At 37.9% G+C, this 25,610-nt stretch overlaps 1 long non-coding RNA gene across 1 annotated transcript in view; it reads left to right on the forward strand.

Moving 5' to 3' along the window:
• The window catches only part of LOC128315602 (uncharacterized), a 38,037-nt gene extending 20,776 nt beyond the window's left edge, over window positions 1-17,261 (forward strand). Inside the window, exon 3 of the long non-coding RNA XR_008298530.1 lies at window positions 3,935-17,261. This is a non-coding gene — a long non-coding RNA (uncharacterized LOC128315602). The remainder of the gene's footprint in view (window positions 1-3,934) is intronic.
• Window positions 17,262-25,610: the final 8,349 nt, after the last annotated feature.

Below are 25,610 nucleotides of genomic sequence, written 5' to 3' on the forward strand. Positions count from 1 at the left end.
ACAAATATTGACCTGCAACACCTAAACCATCAATCAAATGATTTTGGAATTGATCTCAGAAAAAAATATATGGGCCTGCAAGAAAATCTGTCCGATTTTTTTGCCCTTTCTTTTCTGCCTATACTCTTGGCTTCTATTCAGTTTTGTGCTTCTAAACTTTGCCCTGCAAAGCTTGAGCAAAAAAAAGAACCCAAGGAAGGTGCATCTGCTGCTTACTACTAAGAGTTGTGCCAGGCAGGTTGCAGAGGCAATAGGGTCTCAGTGAACTGGGGCAATGAAGCCAATCAAGAATTAAGATGACTCAGGGGAGCCTGGGTGGTTCAGTTCATTAAACATCCAATTTAGGCTCAGGTCGTGATCTCACAGTTCATGCATTCAAGCCTCAAGTCGGGCGCTGTGCTGACAGCTCAGAACCTGAAATCTGCTTTGGATTCTGTGTCCCCCTCTCTCTCTGACCCTCTCCTGCTCACACTCTGTCTCTGTCTCTCTCTCTCAAAAATAAACATTAAAAATATTAAAAGAATTAAGATGACTCAAAATAATTTGTGCTCTAGTTGCCTAATGCAGTGACATCAGTTGGCGACATAGGAATAAATTCCTAAGCTACTGAACCTGAGTGGCAGAAAGTAAAGGAATTACCATATGCTGTAGAAATTACCAAACCTAGAGAACTTCAGAATGGATATCAGAGGTCTTACTCAGACTTTGCAAGGTGAACAACCACAGTCAAGTTTTAAATGAATTATACTGAAGACAAAAAAATAGGAGTTATTAGTGGCTTATCAAGTATCTGCCACTGTGTTCACACCTTGAGACATATTTCAGTCAATCCTCATACCAATCATGGAAAGGTTGTACTACTGTCCACATTTCACAGAGGAGAAAACTAAGGCAGTAATTAACTAATTAACTGAGACACTATTTGAATCTAGGCCTAATTCCAAAGACTTCTTTATTTTTTTAATGTATTCATGTTTGAATACATAATAGATGCACATGGTACAGAATTAAAAAGGGTAAAAATGTCATAAAAGTAAGTCTTCTTCCAATCTATTCCCAGATGCACAGTTCCCCTCCCAAGTGACAACTTAATTAATTTCTGAATACTTCTACAGATGTTTTACCAACTATAATGGTAGACACGTCCATTTTTCCTTATAGTTGCATTAGTATTTGCTTCATGTATTTTGATGGTCTGTTAGGTTCATAGTAGTTTAAAACTGTTATATCTTCTTAGAGAATGGACTCATATTATAATTTTGTGATGCTCCTCAGTATCACTAATGATCTTCCTTGTTCTGAAATCTACTTTGTATGATATTAATGTAGCTCTTCCATCTCTCTTTTGATGAGTACTAGCTTGTTTTACCTTCTTCCTTCTCTTTCCTTTTATCTTAGTCTTTATGTTTAAAATAGATTACTTGTTCTGCCATTGCAATTTTATGATGGATCCAAGAAAGGCATAATTTTCATCTGTCCAACCTTTTAAGGTCATGGACAATAACTTCCAAACTGTTTACAGGTCAAAGCTGAAACCAGAAGTTTTCTCAGCCTAATTATTTTTAAAGATAATTTCTTCTCAGAGACAATGAACATACATCTTAATACAGAGAAAGTCTTATCTTTCTCTTGACTACGGCAGTAGAATATGCATTGAACACTTAAGAGTTATATACATTGCTTTAAAATATGATTAAAAAAGAGTGACTAGGATTCAGCTGTATATATCATTTAAGGTTGGATTTACATTTGTTGTAAGACTGTTCTTACTAACTATAAATTTGGTACTAACTCTGAGAAAGCATTAATATCCAAGGAACCTAAGTTAAGCAAAGACCTATTTTTTTTAAAAGAAAACATATATAATTTATTTGAAAAACACTGCAAACTGTCTTAAAGTGATCTTAATTGCTCCTTGGCCATAATTTTCTTTGGATCTGCATCCTACTATTGGTTTGGGACATTACATAAATGCAATTCCATAATTTATTAAAGAGAAACCATCTGTGGGTGCCTGGGTGGCTTAGTCGGTTAAGTGTCTGACTCTTGGTTTTAGCTCAGGTCATGATCTCACGGTACATGGGATGGAGCTCCACATCAGGCTCCTTGCTGACACAAAGCCTGCTTGGGATTCTCTCTCTCTCTCTTTCTCTCTCTTTCTCTCTCTTTCTCCTTCTCTCCATCTCTTCTGTCTCTCTCTATCTCTCTCAAAATAAATAAAATTTAAAGAAAAGAGAGAGAGAAACCATTCGTACATTTTATAAAAGTGTTTATTAATCTAACCAGCCTTTTTTAAAAAAAAGCTTATTTATTTATTTTGAGAAAGTGAGGTAGAGCATGAGTGGGGGAAGGGCAGAGAGAGAGAGAATCTCAAGGAGATTCCATGCTGTCAGCACAGAGCCTGATGTGGGGCCTTGATCTCACAAACCACGAGATCATGACCTGAGCTGAAATCAAAAGTCAGTGTTTAACCAACTGAACCACCCAGGAGCCCCTAAGCAGTCTTGATTGTTACCCTTGGACCCCATTGTCAGGGATCATACTAGTGATTTTATTGGCAGGGACAAAAAAAATCTAAACAAGGTAACAGTCAAGCATTTTCTAGGAGTTTTTCTTATTCCATAATAAGTGATAACTAAGATTTCTTAGAGTAGACAGAGTAGCTATGGAGAGGCAAGATCTCTGAAATCTACAGAACTGACACAGTTCATGAGAATTTTGTACAGTTATCAAATTTCAGTCATGAAAATAGATTTGTGATACCTTTTGCTTAAGACATAGTTGGAAAAGATATCATTTCTGATAAGTTATGATAATTTCTTCCATTAAGAGAATTTTTTTGAGTGAGCTTTTTTTCACTGCATATTGTTTCAGTTATATATTGCTGATTAACCACCCTAAAACTTAGTGACTTAAACCACAACAGTTAATTTTTCTTAAGATTCTACAAGTTGATTGATTCTTCTTCTGGTCTGTTCTGACATTACTTATGTGGTTGCATTCATCTGGTGAGGAACCTGAGGATGGGCTCAGCTGTGGCAGATGGGATTGCTGAACCAATCTTTCCCCGAGTCTCCACCTGGGCTCCATCAGCAAAGCATTACAGGAGGGCAAGTTTCAGTGGAGAAGCTCTCATAGGGCCTCTGCTTGGCATCATGTTTGCTGATACCTCATTGGCCAGAAGCCATAAAGTCAATCTCAGAATCAACTGGGAGGAAAATGGAAGTGGATGATGGGAAGTTTGATTCATTGGGAAACATTGTTGTAAAAATCTCTTCTAGTCCTTCTTTTGGTTCCACATATTCACATCTTTCCCACATGCAAGATGTACTTAGTGCCTTGCAAGAACCCCCAAAGTATCATCCAATTACTGTGTAAGGCTCAAAGTCCAGGATCTATGAGGTTTTGATGCAAATGAGGCTTCACAGGTGAAATTTCTCAAGTGCCCCTCTTTGGGAGCAGTTCCTCTTAAACAAAGGATTCGGGAACTAAACGGTTGTTATTTTCGCCCACACATGCAACATACATTGGTGTGATAGGGAAAGGATAACTTCAACCAGACACTTGGATTCCAAAAAGAGAGGAACAGAGGCACACAGTCCATAATAATTATGCAGTCCTGCCTAGGATATGCTCTCAGGCCCACAACTCTAAGAACTGTGAGTGTTCCTTAATAGAAACCAGTTCTGTTTATCTGTGGTTCCCTAATCCTTTATTCTTCTCAACTCTGTCTTTAATGTTTAGCCATTTTAATATAACATGAATTTGTCTGAATTTGGTAGTGCTTCCTTTGGAGAATTCACTGTTGTTGTATCTGTAGATATTCCTTCTGCCTCATCCTCTCTCTTCCCCCTTTCTGAAATTTAAATCATGCAAATGTTAGCTCTTCTCACTGAGTCTCACACATCTCTTGCATTTTCATTTCTTTTTTTAGGACTTGTGATTTCCACATGAACCAGGTTAACAATAACAGAGCTGGAGTAAGCACATTCAAGTGAATTGAGATGGACTGGAACTCCTTCACTTGTTTAAAGTGAGTTTGTAGTCTTTTTGGACTGTTTGGTCTTGGAATAAAAGGCTGGATTTACTCTTGGGGAGCAGCTTATAATATTCTGTGGCTGGAGAAATTAGGTGGATATCAAAATGGAAGACCCTTTACTGAAAAAAAGAACCTGGTTAAAAAAAGTATTAGTACTTCTCCTGTTTTCAATCCAGCACCCTTAGTTCAGACAATTTTTTTTAGACATTCCAGTTCAGCACAGTATCTTTTCATCCAGTTCTTATCACTATCCAGTAGGAGAAGAAAGAAGAAAAGATTAATAAAGAAATAATGCATATGTGACACATATTCTCTCTCACCCATTTTATCAGTCTTAAATAATTTAGGGCAGGAAAACTTTCATAGGATTTTCTAATTCACAAATGCTCTAAAACACACACCTCAAGAATGTGCTAGATTTGCTGTGCAGTCTCTTGCCCCTATGATGTATAATTTAAATGAGGACTGTACTTGGTAAGGGAGTAGAGTGAATGTGCTATAAGCCAGCTATTGATACTTCGCAAATAGCCACTCTCTGCTTATTAAAAGATGATGAGGCAAACCAGTATCTTATAGGAGCCAGATCTGGTGGGAAAGTAAATTGATTCTCTTCCTTCACTTGGATGGAAGCAAAGGAGTTCTCTTGCATTCATCCGAGAAATAAGACTTTCTTAATACAAAGAGGATATTCTAATTCAAAACTTTAAAACAAATAAGATAGACAAATGAGCATTGGACAAATAAAACAACCCTTGAAATCTGGTGTAGCCCAAATGGCACTGCACTTAGGCCCCAAAATCTATCCCAGATATGTCACTTACTAGTTTTGTGTCCTTTGGCAATGTAATCACGTTAAGCCTCAAACTGTACAATCCTAACACAGAATGGGAGGTGCATCCAAACTCTACCTCCATTACTATTTTGTTAGGAGGATAAAATGAGATAATGCACATGAAATCACTTTGTAAAGCCTTGAGCACTGTGCTGATGTAAGACATTATTTTTGTACTGATACCTATTATGAGAAAAATAAAAGATTAATTCAAGATTATGCTGCATGGTTATGAAAAACTGTGTACTTTACAATATCCAGTTATTTTTAAGGATCCCCATTGCCATAGGCATGAACATTTAATCAGTCACTGGAAGAAAAAAAAACCACCCCCAAAGAGCTTTGCCTAAGAAAAGCTGATAAAACAGAGTCATGCCATGTTTCCATCTTAATCTTCCTTCAGCATCCTCCCACCCTTCCTGGCTGCATACTTTGCATACTTAGAATTTTAGGCCGTTGATTATGTGTGCAAATATATATATATTTGAATGGCAATGGTGCAACAGAAATAGATGCCATTATCATGGTGGGTAAAAATCTAGCTTCAGGGGCAGTATCTGCAGTCAAATGTGCAGCTAACCCAGTAAAGCTTGGTTGCTCTGTTATAGAAAAGGCATGCTGAATCTGCATGTGAGTAAAGAACATTCTCTCCCTTAGGACGTTATAACTTCTGCTGATACACCTCACTGGTTTTATCATTCAGATAAAATCTTTAAAACAGAAGAATATAGGAAATCATTGGTAGAAAGATAGATAACATGGAGTTACCATAAAAGAGGCTTAATTTTGTAGCTATTTCACATTATTGCTAATGTAGGCATGAAACAGAGACACAGATTTTTCTGCTTACTTAGCAATGTCCTATTTTTCTTTGCTATTCTTAAAGACTGAATGAGGACACCTTTTTACATCATTCTTCCAGATTCTAAAAATAGAAGGGAAAAGTAATGTGATAGTGATAATATAAAAATAGCTACCATTTAATGAGTGTCTACTCTGGACGAGGCAGTTCATACATATTGTCTTATTATATTATTAGCCTTTGGGATTATTACAGGTAGATATCATAATTTTCACTTACATATAAGGAAACTAAGTCTCAGAAAGGTTACATATTTGTTCACATAATACAACTAGTAAGTAGCAAAGTGGCAAACAGATTTTATGGAATGACTCTCCATTTGCTAGTAAAATCTGTTAACTAGGTTGTAGGGCATTTGCGAAATGGGAACACTGCTTTCATCAGAGAGGGTGGCCACCTATACCTCCAATAATATATCCTCCTTATAAGTAGCATTCCAGAGAAAAGGCCACACCCCTATTTCCAAATAGATGCTATCTTCACTAGAATTATATACCCACAATTGGACCCATCTCTGTGTCTAGGAGGAGAAAATACTCTAATGAGCTCATGTCATCCGTCTACCACATGTGGGAAAAGAAGGACAACATGGTTGACATCTTCATGCTCTTGTCCAAAAGAAGGAATATAGGGCAGGAAAAAAGAAGTGTCAAATATTTTACAGCAATTACCTAAATATTTGTCACTATTTCCTAATAGCTTTTCTGACATTTGCCTCTCTGATCCCCAAAGCAGACTGTAGAAAAAATAAAAACATAATTGAAGAATAACTTCTGCTAGCTATGTTGAGATTACTTGAACTTCCGACTGCTCCTTCTTGTAGTTTCCTAGAGCAAATCAGTTGGATCTTCAGTGCTTTTAACATGGAGGAGGAAAATCCTCTTCTTCCCTTGTCCCTGCCTCTTTGCTTGAATGAGCCACTGGCTGATTAGAGAAGACAACCACTTTCTTATAGCTTAAAGCAATAAGTAGTTTTAGTAGTTTTCTCATCTCTTCAAAATGTGCAAAGAAAAGAAATGACCCTAGAAACAAAGCAGTCATCAATACGCATAATAGCTATATTTATGATACTGAAAACCTAGACAAAAGTTTTGACAAAGAAATGTAATGGTATTTCTCAGTGTCAGCAAACTTTAGCTTGAGTACAATATTGGGAATTTGGTACATTTCAATGATTTATGGGCACTAAGATATTGGTAGTTTATAGGATACCATGAAATGCATTCCTCTCCTTAAAAACTGGGATTCTAAAATCACTCTCAACAGAAAACAGAGATATACAAAATCACCTTAATACTAGCTCCTGGTATGCCAGCACTGGCCGTTACATATTAAAAGATTTTTCTCTATATAAAGGAAAAATATGTCAGAAAGGAAATGATCAGCTATGGAAGCAAAACTAGGAAGGAAAACTTTAGCATTATATATTTAAGAGGTTTCTGGGTAATGGGTATCCTTGAATAGATAATCTGACCTATTGCATTTTCAATTGTTGAGATGATGTTCACACAGTGGAAGGACCATGGGCTTCACAGTCAGATAAACCATTCATTATACAAATATTTACTTAGTACCTCCTGTGTCCCCAGTAGTTCTAGACACTTATGGTATGTCAATGAACAAGACAACAAAGATCCCTGCACAATGTCACAGACAGGGCAATAGTCATTAAACACAGTAAATAAGTAAATTGTATAGTGTTGTTAGAAACCAAATAACTGCTATGAAAAAGAAAACATAAAACAAGATATAAGGAATTGAGGGGGCTCTGGAGGAAGGATAGGGTGTGATATTAATTTGCTAGTCAGGGAATCCTCACTGAGAAGGGATATTTGAGCAATGAATTGAAGGTGATGAGGGATTTTCCAAGTGGATATCTGGGCGTGGGGGTGGACGGTGGTTGGGGAAACATGCCATGCAAAGGGAACAGTGAGAGCAATTGCCTGAAGATAGAAACATTCCTGGCACATCTAAGGAATTCCAAGGAAGCCAGTATAGCAGGAGTTAAGTGAAGACAAGGGGAAGTAAAAAGAGAGAAAGTCAAAAGGAGATCACTGTAGGCCACTGTAAAGACAACTGGAACACTTCAAGTGTGAGATGATGGTGGCAGGGTCTGGGGTTGGTAGCAATGAAGGTGGTAAGAAATCATACTTTGGATATATTTTGAAGGTGGAACAAATAAGATTCATTGAAAGACTGGGTGTGGAGTGTGAGAAGGATAGCTGTCAAGAACACTGCAAGGCTTTTGGCCTGAACAACTGAATGCAAACCCTGGCACCATCCCCTACTGGTCATGTCTCCTTTGGTAATTTATTTCTCAGTATCCTCTTTCATAAAATGGGGCTCAAATGGTATCTTCTAAGCAGGATGGTTATGAAACTATTAAGTGAGATACCGTTTGCAAAGCATCTTGTACATGGTACACATCAAACAAGTGGCCATTACAAGCCATTTCCTTCCTTTCTTTCTTTCTTTCTTTCTTTCTTTCTTTCTTTCTTTCTCTTTCTCTCTCTCTCTCTTTCTTTCTTTCTCTTTCTTTCTTTCTTTCTCTTTCTTTTCTTTTCTTTTCTTTTCTTTTCTTTTCTTTTCTTTTCTTTTCTTTCTCTTAATTCCACTGTAGGTAACATACAGTGTTATATTTGTTTGAGTGTACAATAGTCATTTAATAATTCCATATATTACTCAAGGCTCATGAAGATAAGTATACTCTTGATCCCCTTCACCCATGTTTTACCATTCCCCCACTGACCTTCTCTCTGGTAACCATCTGTTCTCTACACTTAAGAGTCTGTTTTTTGGTTTGTCTTCCCCGCCCCCCCCGTTCATTTGTTTTGTTTCTTAAATTCCACATACGAGTGAAATCATATGGTATTTGTCTTTCTCTGACTGGCTTATTTCACTTAGCATTATACTCTCTAGATTCATCCACGTTGTTGCAAATGGCAGGATTTGATTCTTTTTTATGGCTAAGAAATATTCCTGTGTGTGTGTGTTTGCATGTACACACACACACACATATACATATATTATACAGACACACACATATATACATATGTATACTGCTTCTTTATCTGTTCATCTATTGATGAACACTTAGGTTGTTTCCATGATTTGGTTATTGTAAATAATATTGCAATAAACATAGGGGTACATGCATCCTTTCAAATTAGTGTTTTTGTATTCTTTGGATAAATAACTTATTTGGGATTGAAGGCTATTTCTATTTTTAATTTTTTGAGGAGCTCTCCATATTGTCTTCCATAGTGGCTGCAGCAGTTTGCATTCCTACCAACTGTGGATGAAGGTTCCTATTTTTTGCATGTAGCTGCCCAGTTTTCCCAGCAACATTTGTTGAAGAGACTTCTCCTATTGCATATTCTTACCATCTTTGTTGAAGATTAATTGACCGTATAATCATGAATTTATTTCTGGGTTTTATATTCTGTTCTATTGATCTATAGATCTATTTTTATTGCCAGTACCATACCATTTTGATTACTACGGCTCTGTATTATAACTTAAAGTCTGAAAAAAATAAGTTAAAGTCTAGAATTGTGATGCCTCCAGTTTTGTTTTTCATCTTCAAAATTGCTTTGGCTACTTGGGGTCTTTTGTGCTTCCATACAAATTTTAGGATTATTTACTATAGATCTTTGAAAAATGCTGTTGGGGGCACATGGGTGGCTCAGTCAGTTAAACGTCCGACTTTGGCTCAGGTCATGACCTCACGGTTTGTGAGTTCCAGCCCCGCGTCGTGCTCTGTGCTCACAACTCGGAGCCTGGAGCCTGCTTTGGATTCTGTGTCTCCCTCTTTCTCTCTCTCTGCCCCGCCCCTGCTCATGCTCTTTCTCTATATCTCAAGAAAATAAATAAACATTAAAAAATTTGAAAAATGCTGCTGGTATTTTGATAGGAATTGCATTAAATTTATAGATTGCTATGGGTAGTATAACATTTTAACAATATTTGTTCTTCCAACCCATGAGCATGGAATGTCTTTTAATTTCTTTGTATCATTTTCAATTTCTCTCATCAGAGTTTTCTGGTTTTCAGAATACAGGTTGTTCACCTCTTTGCATAAATTTCTTATGTATTTTATTATTTTGGTGCAATTATAAATGGGACTGTTTTCTTAATTTCTTTTTCTGATTCTTCATCATTAGTGTATAGAAATGCAATGAATTTCTGTTTATTGATTTTGTATCCTGCTATCCTACTGAATTAATGTATCAGTCCTAGTAATTTTTTGGTGGAGTCTTTCAGGTTTTCTGTATATACTATTTTGTCATCTGTACAAGTGAAAGTTTTGCTTCTTTCTTACAAACTTGGATGCATTTTATTTCTTTTTGTTGTCTGATTGCTGTGTCTAGGAGTTCTAGTACTATGTTGAATAAAAGTGTTGGGAGTTGACATCTTTGTCTTGTTCTTGACCTTATGGGAAAAGCTCTCAATTGTTCACCATTGAGTATGATGTTAGCTATGAGTTTTGCATATCTAGCCTTTATTATGTTGAGGTATGTTCCCTCTAAACAAATTGGTTGAGGGTTTTTTTATCATGAATGGATGTTGTACTTTGTCAAGTGCTTTTTCCGCATCTATTGAAATGATCATGTTTTTTATCCTTCCTCCTATTGATGTTATGTATCACATTGATTTGTGAATACTGAACCACCCTTGCATCCTGGGAATAAATCCCACTGAAACATAGTAGATGATTTTTTAAATGTGCTGTTGGGTTCAGTTTGCCAATATTTTGCTGAGGATTTTTGCATCTATGTTCATTAGAGATACTGACCTGTAGTTCTCTTTTTCTGTGGTATCTTTATCTGATGTTGATATCAGGGTAACGCTGGCCTCATAGATTGAATTTGGAAGCTCTCCTTCCTCCTTTATTTTTTGGAATAGTTTGAAAAGAATAAGTATTAACTCTTCTTTCAGCATGTGTTAGAATTCCCTTGTGAAGCTATCTAGTCCTGGACTTCTGTTTTTTGAGTTTTTTGATTACTGATTAAATTTCATTGCTGGTAATTACTCTCTTCAAGTTTTCTTTTTCTTCCTGATTCAGTTTTGGAGGCTGTATATTTCTAGGAATTTATCCATTTCTTCTCCAATTTGTTGGCATATACTTTTTCTTATGATATTCTCTTACAATTGTTCATATTTCTGTGGTGCCAGTTGTTATTTCTCCTCTTTCATTCGTTATTGTGTTTATTTTGAGTCCTCTCTTTCTTTGTTTTTAAAAGTCTGTATAGAGGTTTATGAGGACAGGAAAAAAAAAAGAGGGAAGCAAACCATAAGAGTCTTTTAACTATAGAGAACTGAGGGTTGATGGAGGGAGGTGGGCAGAGGATGGGCTAAATGGGTGATAGGTATTAAGGGGGGCACTTGTGATGAGCACTGGGTGTTACATGTAAGTGATGAATCACTAAATTCTACACCTGAATGAATTTTACCATATATATTAACTAACTAGAATTTAAATTAAAAATGAAGTGGAAAAGAAAAGAAAGAGTCTGGGTAGAGATTTATCAACTTTGTTGATCTTTTCAAAGAACCAGCTTCTGGTTTCATTGATATTCTATTATTTTTTTAGTTTCTATATCATTTATTTCTGCTCAAATCTTTATGGTTTCCAAAGTTCTGCTGGTTTGGGGTTCTGTTTGTTCTTTTTTCTTTTTAACTCCTTTAGGAGTCTAAGGTTAGGTTGTTTACTTGAGATTTTTCTTGCTTCTTGAATGAGACCTATATTGCTGTAAACTCTCTTAGAATCACTTTTGCTCCATTACATACATTTTGGACCATTGTGTTTTCATTTTCATTTTTCTGTATGTATTTTTATTTCCTCTTTGATTTTTTGGTTGACCTATTCATTGCTTAGTAGCATGTTATTTAACCTCAATGTATTTTTTATCTTTCCAGATTTTTTCTTGTAATTGACTCCTAGTTTCATAGTGTGTGGTCAAAAAATGCATGGTATGACTTGATCTTTCTGAATTTGTGAGACTTGTTTTGCGGCCTAATATGTAATCTATTCTGGAAAATGTTCTATGTGCACTTGAACAGAATATGTATTCCTGTATTTTAGGATGGAATGTTCTGAATGTATCTGTTAGATCCATCTGGTCCAGTGCATCTCTCAAAGCCACTGTTACCTTGTTCATTTTCTGTTTGGATGATCTGTCCATTGATGTGAGTGGGGTGTTAAAGTCTCCTATTATTGTTTTACTATCAATTACTTCCTTTATGTTTGTGATTAGCTGCTTTATATATTTGGGTGCTTTCATGTTGGGTGCATAAATGTTTACAACTGTTATATCTTTTTGTTGGGTTTTGTCTCCTTTATTATTATATAGTGTCCTTCTTGTCTCTTGTTACAGTCTTGTTTTAAAGTATACTTTGTCCTGGGATGCCTGGGTGGCTCAGTTGGTTAAACATCCAACTTTGGCTCAGGTCATGATCTCATGGTTTGTGGTTTTGAGCCCTGCATCGGGCTCTGTGCTGACAGTTCAGAGCCTGGAGCCTGCTTTGGATTCTGCATCTCCCTTTCTCTCTGCCCCTCCCAAGCTCACCCTCTGTCTCTTTCTGTCTCTCAAAAATAAATAAAAATGTTTAAAATTTTTTTAAAAAAGTATATTTTGTCCAAAATAAATATTGCTACTTCAGCTTTTTTTTTTGACATCTGTTTGCATGATAAATTTTTCTCCATCCTCTCATTTTCAATCTTCATGTGTCTTTAGGTCTGATATAGGTCTCTTGTAGGCAGTATATAGATGGGTCTTACTTTTTTATCCATTCTCTCACCCTATGTCTTTTGATTGGAACATTTAATTCATTTATATTCAGAGTAATTATTGATAGCTATGCATTTATTGCCATTTTGTTACTTGTGATTGTATTTGTAGTTTTTCTCCGATCCTTTCTTCTCTTGCTCTCTTTCACCATTTGCTGACTTTCTTTTGTGATATACTTAGATTCCTTTCTCTTTATTCTTTGCATATGTTGCAAAGAATATTGCATATCCTTTGTTGGTGATTATCATTAGGTTTATATATAACAGATTATACATGTAGCAGTCTATATTAAATCAATGGTCACTTAAGTTTGAACCCATTCTTTACTCTTCCCTTCTCCACATTTTAGGTATATGGTGTCACCATCTACATCCTTTTATTTTGTGAATCCATTGACAGATTTTTATAGATATTTTTATTTTTACTGTTTTTATGTTTCCTATTTTTCATACTCTTACTCATGATCTTTCCTTTTCACTCAAAGAGTTGCCTTTAACATTTCTTGTAGCACTGGTTTAGTGGTCATGAATTCCTTTAACTTTTGTTTGTCTGAGAAACTCTTTATCTCTCCTTCTATTCTGAATTATAGCCTTGCTGGACAGAGTATTCTTGGCTGCAGATTTTTTCCTTTCTGCACTTTGAATATATCATGCTACTACCTTTTGGCCTGCAAATTTTCTAATGAGAAATCAGCTGACAGTTTTATGTGGTTTCCCCTGTATGTAACTGTCTTTCTCTTACTACTTTAAAAATTATCTCTTTATCACTACTTTTTACCATTTTAATTACTATGTGTTTTGGTGTGGACCCCCTTGTGTTGATTTTGTTGAGAGCTTTCTGTACCTTCTGGATTGGGTTATCTGCTTCTTTCCCCAGATTTGGGAAGCTTTCAGCTTTTATTACTTCAAATAAGTTTCCTACACCCTTTTCTTTCTCTTCCACTTCTGGGATCGCTATAATCCAAATGTTGTTATGCTTGATGGAGTTGTTGAGTTTCCTAAATCTATTCTGATTATGCATAATTTTTTTTCTCTCACCTGCTCAGCTTGATCATTTTCCATTACTCTGTCTTCCAGGTTGCTAATTTGTTCCTCTGCTTCCTCTACCCTGTTATGTATTCCATCTAGTGTATTTTTACATTCAATTATTTTGCTCTTTATCCCTGATTGGCTCTTTATTATTTCTTTTTAAAGGATCTCACTGATGTCCTCCATTCTTTTCTCAAGTCCAGTGAATACCTTTATGACCATTAATTTATTTCTTAAGTGTTTATTAATTTATTTTGAGAGAGAAAGAGAGAGAGAGAGAGAGAGAACATGCAAGTGGCAGAGGGGCAGAGACAGAGGCAGAGAAAGAATCCCAAGCAGACTCTGCACTGTTAGCGCAGAGGCTAATGTAGGGCTCCATCTGATTAACCATGAGATTGTGACCTGAGCCAAAATCAAGAGTTGGATGCTTAACTGACTGAGCCAGTAAGCACCCCAACTTTAAATTCTCTATCAGCCACATTATTTATATCCAAGATACTTAGATCTCTTTTTGTGGTTCCTGTTCTTTCATTTGGGACATATTCCTCTCTTTCCTCATTTTGTCTAACTTTTAAAAAAATCTATTTCTGTGTATTAGGAAAGTCAACCACATCTCCTGCTCTTGAAAGTAATGGCTTTATGAAGAAGAGGTCTTGTAGTGCCCTGCTGTGCAGTGTCCCCTGATCCCCAGAACCTGGTGTTTCAGGGGATGTCTGCTATGCGTGTTGTATGTGCCAGCATCTTTTTCCTTCAGTCCGGTTGTCTGCAGAGATTCTCTTTGCCTGTTGTGGGCAGTGTTTGGTCTCCAGCCACAGTGGGGCACATGGTTTTAACAAGGTGCCCACTGGTCTGCTTCTGAAATGAGACCTGCCACTGCCACTGCCTCCAGGACCATGGCCATGTGGGGCATGCAATTTTAACAAAGTGTGCCTCAGGCTTCTGCAGTGCCTGGCACCACTGCTGCCTCCAGGACCAAGGCCCCACAAAACGTGTGTGTGGGTAGATGCCATGTTGGCAAGGTTTATGCAGGTCTTCTGAGGAGGGGATCCACAGTGCAGGGACTGAGGCAAGCATGACTGGAAATGGCACATCTGTCAATGCTGGGTGTGTAGAGGGATGAGGCTTGGTATAAGCAGTTCAATAGTGAACGCCTGCACTGTGCTGGTTCCCACAGGTGGCTGTGTGTTTATGCTGGGGGTCAGGAGGGAAATGGTGCCTGCCAGCTCCTTAGAGGAATCTCTCTCTGAGCATGCTGGGAGTGAGTAAATGGCTCTCCCTCGAATATGCTGGAGGCATTTTTTCAAACCCCTGCTTCTATAGTTTATCTCTGTAGGCTGTTTGCTGTGCTCTTGAAGGGCAGGACTCAGCTTCCTATTACCCTCTGGGCTTTCCCAGAGTTAAGCCTGCAGATTCCAGGCTACATGTCCCTCTGGTTGTAAGAATTCACAATATTCGACCCCTCATCTCTTCAAAGTCACACTGGGAGCTCCCCAGTGTGATAATATGTTTCTTGCCCTTCTCCAGGCCTGCAGCTCCCTCCCACTCCCTACCTACCCTTCCTACCCTCTTCCATGTGACATCTTCTCTACCTGTAGTTGTGGAATTTGTTCTACAAGTCTTTGTGTCTTTTTCTGATTATTTATGCGGACATGAATGCTATCTATTTGTATCCATGGAACGAGGTTAATTTAGTGTCCTCTTACTCTGCCATCTTCCTAGCCTATCTAGGTATGCATTTATATTTTGTATAAGTAGGAAGTGAGTGAGCCAAATAGACATGGGAAATTCAGGCACAGGACCAAGAATTTCTAGTGCTGGTGAGTATACTGAACAACCAGGTAGAATGGAGTTTTGCATGTATCAGAAGGGGGGTTGTCATGTAACTACCCAAGAATAAACCTTGGTGGTATTAAGGTAATGGATTAACTAACAAGACATATATAAATCAATAATAGGAAAAACTCTATGCCTTATATTGTGGAAGATGAGACTTCAATGATGCCTCTAATAATATGACATAATATATATGTGATTTTCTGATAATGCTAACAGACCAGGTCTATACAGCATGATGAGATAAATTATAATGAGATGAGTTGCATTGATCATGCAAGAATTCAAAATACATAGAAAGGAGTCAAGATGCCAGGTTACAAAAAAATGTAGGTGAAAGCATGAACTTAAAAAGTCTTAGTAACATAGGGCACCTGGGTGGCTCAATCGGTCAGGCTTCTAACTTCAGCTTCAGTCATGATCTTGCAGTTCATGAGTTCCAGCCTGGCGTTGGGCTGTGTTGACAGTACAGATCCTAGAGCCTGTTTCAGATTCTGTGTCTCCCTCTCTAGGCCCCTCCCCCTGCTCTCTCTCTCAGTCTCTCCCTCTCAAAAGTAAATAAACATGAAAAAATATTTTTTTTAATGTCTTAGTCACCTAGAGAGAGAAGGAAGATGGCGGCAGAGAAGGATGCTGGGCTCACCACGTCCTGCTGACCACTTAGATTCCACCCACATCTGCCTAAATAACCCAGAAAACCACCAGAAGACTAGCAAAATGGATTTTCTGGAGCCAAGCGTAGACGAGAAGCCCACGGAAGAGGGTAGGAAGGGCAGAGAGGCGGTGCGTGCTACACAGACTGGTGGGAGGGAGCCGGGGCAGTGGAGCGACAGCCAGCCCACCCGGCAAGGCAGAGCCCCTGAGTCTGGCTTGCAAAAACGGAGGGGCCTGACAGAGTGTGTTCTGACAGCCAGAGGGACTTAACATCTGGAATGTTATAAATCAAAAGCTCTGCTCCGAGAGCGGGAGGGCTAGAGGACAACGGGAGGGAGAGTTGTTGAGCCCCACAGGACAGAGCTCAGTTTGGCAGGGAACAAAGGCACTCACCAGCACAATGTCCCTCGCCCATCCTCCAGCCAAAATCCCAAAGGGAACCAGTTCCCATCACGGAACTTGCTTGCACCATGCAAACACCCAACGATGTGCTTCTGTGGATCCATTCCTCCAACAGGTCTGCCTCCCTCCCAGTGCCACAGGGCCCCTCCAGAAGCGGACCACCGAAGGCAAAGCAAGCTGAGTCTGCCCCTCCCACCCCCAACCACCTTGCAGATCCAACCCGGCTAATATGCCAGATCCCATCAAAGCAGCACCACAAGCCTGGCAGTGTGCAAGGAGCCCACACAGAGGCCACACCACTCCACAGTGAGTCCTGCCCCTGGGAGAGGGGAAGATAAGGTACACACCAGTCTGACTGTGGCCCCAGCGGTCTGACTGTGGCCCCAGACATCAGGTCTGACTGCGGCCGCACCCACCAATGCAAGTTACCCCAGACAGCACAGAGGAAGAGCCCTGCAGTTCCACGCCACTCCACGGACTATCCAAAATGACGAAACGGAAGAATTCTCCTCAAAAGAAACTCCAGGAAGTAGTGACAGTTAACAAACTGATCAAAAATGATTTAAGCAATGTAACATAAAATGAATTTAAAGTAATAGTCATAAAATTAATCACTGGGCTTGAAAAAAGTATAGAGGACAGCAGAGAATCTATTACTACAGCGATCAAGGAACAAAGAAACAGTCAGGAGGAGCTAAAAAATGCTATATATGAGCTGCAAAATAAAATGGAGGCGACCACAGCTTGGATTGAAGAGGCAGAGGAGAGAATAGGTGAATTAGAAGATAATTATGGAAAAAGAGGAAGCTGAGAAAAAGAGAGATAAAAAAAAAGAGAGATAAAAAAAGAGAGAGGGGAGAATTAGAGAACTAAGTGACACAATTAAACACAATAATATATGCATAATTGGGATTACAGAGGAGGAAGAGAGATGGAAAGGTGCTGAAGGTGTACTGGAAGAAATCATAGCTGAGAACTTCCCTGATCTGGGGAAGGAAAAAGGCATTGAAATCCAAGAGGCACAGGGAACTCCCTTCAGACATAACTTGAATCGATCTTCTGCACGACATACCATAGTCAAACTGGCAAAATACAAGGATAAAGAGAAAATTCTGAAAGCAGCTAGGGATGAACGTGCTCTAACATATAAAGGGAGACCAATAAGACTTGTGATGGATCTCTCTACTGAAACTTGGCAGGCCAGAAAGGAATGGCAGGAAATCTTCAATGTGATGAACAGAAAAAATATGCAGCCAAGAATCCTTTATCCAGCAAGTCTGTCATTCACAATAGAAGGAGAGAGAAAGGTCTTCCCAAACAAACAAAAACTGAAGGAATTCATCACCACTAAACCTGCCCTACAAGAGATCCTAAGGAGGATCATCTGAGACAAAGTACCAGAGACATCACTACAAGCATGAAACCTACAGACATCACAATGACTCTAAACCCGTATCTTTCTATAATAACACTGAATGTAAATGGACTAAATGCTCCAACCAAAAGACATAGGGTATCAGAATGGATAAAAAAACAAGACCTATCTATTTGCTGTCTACAAGAGACTCATTTTAGACCTGAGGACACCTTCAGATTGAAAGTGAGGGGATGGAGAACTATCTATCATGCTACTGGAAGTCAAAAGAAAGCTGCAGTAGCCATACTTATATCAGACAAACTAGACTTTAAATTAAAGGCTGTAACAAGAGATGAAGAACGGCATTATATAATAATTACAGGGTCTATATATCAGGAAGACCTAACAATTATAAATGTCTATGCACCAAATACGGAAGCCCTCAAATATATAACACAATTCATCACAAACATAAGCAACCTTATTGATAAGAATGTGGTAATTGCAGGGGACTTTAATACTCCCCTTACAACAATGGATAGATCATCTAGACACAGAATCAATAAAGAAACAACGGCCCTGAATGATACATTGGATCAGATGGACTTGACAGATATATTTAGAACTCTGCATCCCAAAGCAACAGAATATCCTTTCTTCTCGAGTGCACACAGAACATTCTCCAAGACAGATCACATACTGGGTCACAAAACAGCCCTTCATAAGTATAAAAAATTAAGATCATACCATGCACACTTTCAGACCACAATGCTATGAAGCTTGAAATCAACCACAGGAAAAAGTCTGGAAAACCTCCAAAAGCATGGAGGTTAAAGAACACCTTGCTAAAGAATGAATGGGTCAACCAGGCAATTAGAGAAGAAATTAAAAAATATATGGAAACAAATGAAAATGAAAATACAATAATCCAAATGCTCTGGGATGTAGCGAAGGCAGTCCTGAGAGGAAAATACATTGCCATCAGGCCTATCTCAAGAAACAAGAAAAATCCCCAGTACAAAATCTAACAGCACACCTAAAAGAAATAGAAGTAGAAGAGCAAAGACACCCCAAACCTAACAGAAGAAGAGAAATAATAAAGATGAGAGCAGAAATAAACAATATAGAATCTAAAAAAACGGTAGAGCAGATCAATGTAACCAAGAGTTGGCTTTTTGAAAAAATAAACAAAATTGATAAACCTCTAGCCAGGCTTCTCAAAAAGAAAAGGGAGATGACCCAAATAGATAAAATCATGAATGAAAATGGAATTATTACAACAAATCCCTCAGAAATACAAGCAATTATCAGGGAATACTATGAAAAATTATATGCCAACAAACTGGACAACCTGGAAGAAATGGACAAATTCCTAAACACCCACACACTCCCAGAACTCAAACAGGAAGAAATACAAAGCTTGAACAGACCCATAACCAGCAAAGAAATTGAATCAGTTATCAAAAATCTCCCAACAAATAAGAGTCCAGGACCAGATGGCTTCCTAGGGGAATTCTACCCGACATTTAAAGCAGAAATAATACCTATCCTTCTCAAACTATTCCAAAAAATAGAAAGGGAAGGAAAACTTCCAGACTCATTCTATGAAGCCAGCATTACTTTGATTCCTAAACCAGACAGAGACCCAACAAAAAAAGAGAACTACAGGCCAATATCCCTGATGAATATGGATGCAAAAATTCTCAATAACATACTAGCAAATTGAATTCAACAGCATATAAAAAGAATTATTCACCATGATCAAGTGGGATTCATTCCTGGGCTGCAGAGCTGGTTCAACATTCGCAAATCAATCAATGTGATACATCACATTAATAAAAGAAAAGATAAGAACCATATTATACTGTCAACCGATGCAGAAAAAGCATTTGACAAAATTCAGCATGCTTTCTTAATAAAAAACCTTCGAGAAAGTCAGGATAGAAGGAACATACTTAAGCATCATAAAAGCCGTTTATGAAAAGCCCACAGCTAATATCATCCTCAATGGGGAAAAACTGAGCGCTTTTTCCCTGAGATCAGGAACACGACAGGGATGTCCACTCCCACCACTGTTGTTTAACATAGTGTTGGAAGTGCTAGCATCAGCAATCAGACAACAAAAGGAAATCAAAGGCATCAAAATTGGCAAAGATGAAGTCAAGCTTTCACTTTTTGCAGATGACATGATATTATACATGGAAAATCCGACTGACTCCACCAAAAGTCTGCTAGAACTGATACATGAATTCAGCAAAGTTGCAGGATACAAAATCAATGTACAGAAATCGGTTGCATTCTTATACACTAATAATGAAGCAACAGAAAAACAAATAAAGAAACTGATCCCATTCACAATTGCACCAAGAATCATAATATTCCTAGGAATAAACCTAACCAAAGATGTAAAAGATCTGTATGCTAAAAACTGTAGAGAGCTTATGAAGGAAATTAAAGAAGATATAAAGAAATGGAAAAACATTCCGTGCTCATGGATTGGAAGAATAAATATTGTTAAAATGTCAATACTACCCAAAGCTATCTACACATTCAATGCAATCCCAATCAAAATTGCACCAGCATTCTTCTCAAAGCTAGAACAAGCAATCCTAACATTTGTATGGAACCACAAAAGGTCCGAATAGTCAAAGTAATTTTGAAGAAGACCAAAGCAGGAGGCATCACAATCCCAGACCTCAGCCTCTACTACAAAGCTGTAATCATCAAGACAGCATGGTATTGGCACAAAAACAGATACATAGACCAATGGAATAGAATAGAAACCCCAGAACTAGACCCACAAACATATGGCCAACTCATCTTTGACAAAGCAGGAAAGAATATCCAATGGAAAAAAGACAGTCTCTTTAACAAATGGTGCTGGGAGAACCAGACAGCAACATGTAGAAGGATGAAACTAGACCACTTTCTTACACCATTGACAAAAACAAACTCAAAATGGATAAAGGGCCTGAATGTGAGACAGGAAACCATCAAAACCCTAGAGGAGAAAGCAGGAAAAAATCTCTCTGACCTCAGCCGCAGCAATTTCTTACTTGACACACCTCCAAAGGCAAGGGAATTAAAAGCAAAAATGAACTATTGGGACTTCATGAAGATAAAAAGCTCTGCACAGCAAAGGAAACAATCAACAAAACTAAAAGGCAACCAATGGAATAGGAAAAGATATTTTCAAATGACATATCGGACAAAGGGCTAGTATCCAAAATCTATAAAGAACTCACCAAACTCCACACCTGAAAAACAAATAATCCAGTGTAGAAACGGGCAGAAAACATGAATAGACACTTCTCTAAAGAAGACATCCAGATGGCCAACAGGCACATGAAAAGATGCTCAATGTCGCTCCTCATCAGGGAAATACAAATCAAAACCACACTCAGATATCACCTCATGCCAGTCAGAGTGGCTAAAATGAACAAATCAGGAGACTATAGATGCTGGAGAGGATGTGGAGAAACGGCAACCCTCTTGCACTGTTGGTGGGAATACAAACTGGTACAGCCACTCTGGAAAACAGTGTGGACCTTCCTCAAAAAATAAAGATAGACCTACCCAATGACCCAGCAATAGCACTGCTAGGAATTTACCCAAGGGATACAGGAGTGCTGATGCATAGGGGCACTTGTACCCCAATAGCAGCACTCTCAACAATAGCCAAATTATGGAAAGAGCCTAAATGTCCATCAACTGATGAATGGATAAAGAAATTGTGGTTTATATACACAATGGAATACTACGTGGCATTGAGAAAGAATGAAATATGGCCTCCCGTAGCAACATGGATGGAACTGGAGAGTGTTATGCTAAGTGAAATAAGCCATACAGAGAAAGACAGATACCATATGTTTTCACTCTTATGTGGATCCTGAGAAACTTAACAGAAGTCCATGGGAGAGGGGAAGAAAAAAAAAAGAGGTTAGAGAGGGAGGGAGCCAAAACATAAGAGACTCTTAAAAACTGAGAACAAAATGAGGGTTGATGGGGGATGGGAGGGAGGGGAGGGTGGGTGATGGGTATTGAGGAGGGCACATTTTGGGATGAGCACTGGGTGTTGTATGGAAACCAATTTGACAATAAATTTCATATTAAAAAAAATAATAAAAAAATAAAGTCTTAGTCACCTAAAAAATCAAGTTTAAGTATAAAAACAAGCAAAACAAGAAAAAAGCTCAGACAGATGACTACTAGTTCACATGCAACTCACTTTGGAGAGGCAGATTCTTCAACCTCCACCACAAATTATTTGGCTGGTTACCCAAGTCCTGGAATCTCAACTAATCTGAGGCATTAATTGAAGGAAGGGAAAGTAGGTTAGGTTTCAAAAATATGTAATAAAAGAAGGTATATAAATAATAATGAGAAAAATATAAAATGATGGAGAAATACTGAGAAATAATAAACCCAGGGTCTTAATTCTTACAAAATCAGTGGTAAGTATAAAAGTAAATTTTACACTCATTGGTTTTGTGCACATTTTGTTGTTTTTGGAGTGTAAAAATATTCAAAAGAATTAATCATAGTAAATATATAATTATGTTCACATCATTTGAGAGACTTTAATTAAGACTTTAATCAATGTTTAACTGTTTAACAAAATTTAATTTTCATAGTTTTGGTAATTGGGTGTAAGTTTAATATGTTGGACATTAAATAAAAATGATGGTGAGTATTCCTTTCAAAGCACAAAAAATCCTCTTAGATAATAACTATATTAATCATTAAGTTAAATTAATGAAACCATTCACTCAATAATTTAATTGCAACACTGGGAATGAAGATTATCAGCAGCAAAGTTGGGTTTGTGGTCATCAGTCACCACCTGGTGTTCACAGCAATGTCTCAGATCTGAGGTGGAATTATGGGGTGGGACCTCAGCTCACTGTTGTAATTTCTAACATTGTTGGTCGGGGTTGGTGAGAAGTGGTGTAAGATGGCGGCTTCCTTTGTAAAAAAATCATTTCAAGCTCTTCCTGAAGATGTGCAACAACGAGGTGAGGCTCACCACCCTTTCATGTTTTCATTTATTTCTTGGTTCTTACATTTCTGAACATGGAAACGTGGTTCTTATGGCAATACATATAGTTTGGACTGGGGTGAGAGGTGAAGAGGCAAAAGCTAGTGCTCAGCCAAGGCCCTGTCACTGTGCCGCAGGACCAGTCTGCATGACAGAATTTCAAGGTTCATTTCTGAGGCTGCCCGGTATTCTACATAAGCAGCTTTTCAATTCAAATTCTAAATTTAATGCTTGATCTGTCATCCTGACAAACAAAGCATCATTACTCACTTTTCTGCCTTGGATTGCAAAGATTTTCAGCAGCTTGAATAGAGTAATGGGAAAATTCTTTCTGTTTCTTCACTATTTTAATAAACTTATTTTCATGAGAAAACCTTCAACTTCTCTATCTTGAACCCTCTGAGAAGGGAGACAAATGACTTTCTTGTTCCTAATCTCCATTGCCTTATTCCCAAAATTCGCCCCTTAGAACTTGTCTCAGTATTAAAGTTATTTTCCAATAAAATGGCTATCTGGTCAAAGAGTTTTGGAAACTACTATATTAAACGCAATTGGAAATATTATCTTTACTGTAAGACTTTATTTTGTCAAGGAGCCATTTTGTCAAGACTTTATTTGGTCAAGGAGCCATTTTTAGGGTGCCTACTTATAAGCCCATTGCTGTGCAGAGCGTATGTTGAGAATTGCTATTTCCAGTGTCCTTCCCACGCCCAGTGCCTGGAAGTCCAGTTGAGGGCAAAGAGTAGATCAATAAAGAACACAAGTGATCAAATAAAAAGTTACAAGAAAACGAGATCCATCATCACATAATAGTGAAAAAGAGTCAAAGCAAAGCAAGACTAAATGAAACAACCTCTCCTCCACCAAAAAAGCAACCAAATGGAAACAGCAACAAAAATGTGGAATAAGGCAGTGGGAAAACCTGTCTTCACGAGTGTTTCACTGTTTATGAACCATGTGCAGGCACTGGGGTATAGACCCTCCATGATCCTAGGTTCTTTGTCTGCCCAGCTAAAGTAATAGTGCTTTGAAGGATGGTATTGATGGCTAAGTTAGACTACTCAATGCAAAATGTCTAATTCAGTGCCTGTTACATTGTAAGTTTTCTTTTTGTTTTTTAATATATGAAATTTATTGTCAAATTGGTTTCCATACAACACCCAGTGCTCATCCCAAAAGATGCCCTCTTCAATACCCATCACCCACCATCCCCTCCCTCCCACCCCCCCATCAACCCTCAGTTTGTTCTCAGTTTTTAAGAGTCTGTTATACTTTGGCTCTCTCCCACTACACTGTAAGTTTTCAATAAGTAGTAGATTTTCTTAGGATTTTAATACAATTACAATCCAAAATGTTCTTTTTGATACAATAAATGTCTTTGAAAAAATCCACCTTTCTCAGATTTTCACACTGTAGAGCACAATCAATGTCTCTAAATCTAGTTTACTGGAATTAAAGCAATGTAGTTGCTAAACTCCCCAAAATGCTTAGGTGAATCCTAATTTTAAATGTGTATGTAATTTGAGTAAAGAAAAATACTTGAGTAAAGAAAAACAGTCACCCAGAAGTGACTAATTGTCCATGCAGAGGGCTTCATAAGTGGCAGGCTTTGGGGAGATACTCTGCTATACAAGTGTGGACCACTAAGAATTTACAGATCTCTCTAGATTGTACTGACAGTAGGATGGCTCTAAAAGACTCAAGCATGAAACTGGAATAACAGCACATTTATCATAAAAAAACTGTGACTACCAAGTAGGCCAGACTACTAGATTCTTGGAAGTTTTTGGCTGAGGCAGTCTTCTGGAAGTAAACATGATAGCAGACTAAATCATATTCTGAAGTTGGCTTGATGAGCAGGGAATCATAAAAGAGAAGTGGCTCAATTAATCTTTGACAAATGAGGCAGGAATATGCAATGAGAAAGAGTCTCTTCAACAAATGGTGTTGGGAATACTGGACAGCTACATGCAAAAGAATGAAACTGGGCAGGGGCACTTGGGTGACTCATCAATTGAGTGTCCGACTTTGGCCTAGGTCATGATCTTGTAGTTTGTGAGTTGGAGCCTCACATCGGGTTCACTGCTGTGCTATCAGCCTGTCAGCACAGAGCCATTTCGGATCCTCTGTTCCCCCTTTCTGTCCCTCCCCAGCTTGCACTCTCCCAAGAATAAATAAATATTAAAAAAAATGAAGCTGTACCACTTTCTTACATCATACACAAAAATAAACTCAAAATGGATTAAGGACCTAAATGTAAGACCTGAAACCATAAAACTCCTAGAAGAGAGCATAGGCAGTAATTTCTCTGACATTGGCTGTAACAAATTATTTCTAGATAGGTCTCCTGAGGCAAGAAAACAAAAGCAAAGATAAACTATTAGTACTATATCAAAATAAAAAGCTTCTGTACAGCTAAGGAAACAACCAACAAAACTAAAAAACATCCTACTGAATGGGAGAAGATATTTACAAATGGCATATCTGATAAGATATTACAAATAGCAAAATATAAAAAGAACTTACACAATTCAATACCCCCCAAAATCCCAAGTAATATAATTAAAAATGGGCAGAAGACATGAACAGACATTTTTCCAAAGAAGACGTACAGATGCCCAACATACACATGAAAAAATGCTCAATATCACTTATCATCAGGGAAATGAAAATCAAAACCACAATGAGATGTCACCTCATACCTGTCAGAATAGCTAAAATCAAAAACACAAGAAACAACAAATATTGGCAAGAATGTGGAAAAATAGGAACCC

Source organism: Acinonyx jubatus, chromosome B2, assembly GCF_027475565.1.
Source record: "Acinonyx jubatus isolate Ajub_Pintada_27869175 chromosome B2, VMU_Ajub_asm_v1.0, whole genome shotgun sequence".
Lineage (NCBI taxonomy): Eukaryota > Metazoa > Chordata > Mammalia > Carnivora > Felidae > Acinonyx > Acinonyx jubatus.